This window comes from Colobus angolensis, unplaced genomic scaffold, assembly GCF_000951035.1.
Source record: "Colobus angolensis palliatus isolate OR3802 unplaced genomic scaffold, Cang.pa_1.0 Scaffold72, whole genome shotgun sequence".
NCBI lineage: Eukaryota > Metazoa > Chordata > Mammalia > Primates > Cercopithecidae > Colobus > Colobus angolensis.
Genome location: NW_012120932.1, coordinates 4,063,762 through 4,065,739, shown reverse-complemented (window position 1 = coordinate 4,065,739; position 1,978 = coordinate 4,063,762).

Here is a 1,978-nt window from a genome sequence, read left to right as displayed (position 1 = left end):
GTGCAATAATGTGCCATGGGGCCTGTGACATCCCCAGCTCTTGCTCCCCAAGAAAGCTGTACCCCCAGTCAGTCCCCCTCAGCACTGGCCGAAGACACCCGGTGCCTCCAGCCACCATCACCACTGTCCCAGGCACTGTCTTCTTCGGGGAGGTATCTAACTTGGTCACAATAGATAATTTTTTTTATTAATAAGAGGGTGATGGCTTTGATTTGTGCCGTGCTTGATGTGGGCTTGGTTTCTAGAAGCAACAGGACACGGATGGGTGCTGACAGTGATGCTGCAAGCCCACCTTCTTCCTGAGTTCCTTCACTGAACCTTACGCTTCCGTAACACTGTCTTTACACAAACAACAAAAAATTCTAAAAACAAGATGAGAAAAACCTATGAAGAGCCCACTCTGAAATACGGTTCAACCCATCTTTCCACTACTTACTGTCTACCTCAAAGTTTAGGCAGCTCTAGGGAGAAGGTTTGCAGAGATGATGTCACAGGGCTGAACATCGCCATGCAGGCTCCAGGAAGTGCCACAGCCCAGTAGCTTCATGTGTCACAAAATAGTGGAAGTTTGGGTGCGAGAGTGCTGGGCCCTGAGTTCAGAAGTGGGAGAAGTCTTGACCCTGGGTGTCCTGGTGGAGAATAGATAATGCCTGCCCCGGGAAGCCCCTTCTCTCTCTGACAAAGGCTGGGATGCAGATGGGCCCTCTTAGCTCAGCCAACGTGCGAAGCACAGAGTCCTCATCCCACTGCCTCTGCCTTTCTTGCACTCTGGAGTGGTGGTGGGGACAGACCTGCCAGCTCTGTGCATGTGTAGGTGGGGGGTGGGGAGCCAGGCGGGGTAGCCTTCATGGAGGCTGCTGAGGGCCCTGAACTCCCGTGCTCCAAATGAGTGAAAGACCCTGCTCCTGGGTCACCTGCCTTTGTCTATCTCACCTACGTGTCTCTCAGCTTCAAAGAAGTAGTTCCGGGTGAACGGAGCAGGGTGTGCCTGTGCTGCAGAGGCTTCTGCTGGTGGGACTCTGTAGAGCTACAGGGGATGCAGACAGAGCACGGCAAAGGGGGTGAAGTGTGTGTGAGGAGCCATAAGGGGTGCCGTGACCCAGGAGACTCTGACATTCCAGTCCCTTCGAGAGGCCTAGAGGGGCCTAGTGGCTCATCCCGGCCCCACCTCAGGGTCCGTCCCTGCTCCAGCTCCCAGATCTCAGACCTAGAAAAACCACATTTACCCCCAACACAGAGGGCCATATTAGCGAGATGGCAAAGTGGCAAAGTGAATAAGGAAGACGAATTTCTTAACATCTTTGATAAACTTGCACATAATAACCTATTGAACCTTTTTTTTTTTTTTTTTTTTGAGATAGTTTCGCTCTTTTGCTCAGGCTGGAGTGAAGTAGCGCAATCTCGGCTCACTGCAACCTCTGGTCCCTGTGTTCAAACGATTCTTCTGCCTCAGCCTCCCAAGTAGCTGAGATGATTGGCACCCACCACCACGTCCTACTAATTTTTGTATTTTTAGTAGAGACTGGGTTTCGCCATGTTGGCCAGGCTGGTCTCGAACTCCTGACCTCAGGTGATCTACCGGCCTCGGCCTCCCAAAGTACTAGGATTACAGGTGTGAGCCGCCGTGCCTGGCCCATCTATTGAATTTTTTCAAGGATGTGTTGACAATAGGTGAAAAAGCAAGGACTAGAGAACCGCAGGCATAACTTGGAGTCTGGTGACCTTTAATATACACGTAGCCCCAGGACCGCTCCTGGGGGAGAGGTGGTGACTTCCAAGGGCCCAGGAGCCGAGCTGGGGTCAGACAGCCAACCTTCCCTGGGTCCTGAGGTCCTGGCTTGCCCCAAAGACCAGCAGGGGAAGAGGCAGGCAGGCAGGATCTGAACACACAACGGAGCTGGAAGTGAACTGTCCAGAATGGGCAGGGGGTGGGCAGGGCAGGAGCGGTCCCTGCCGTCTCCCTCTGCTTTCAGCACAG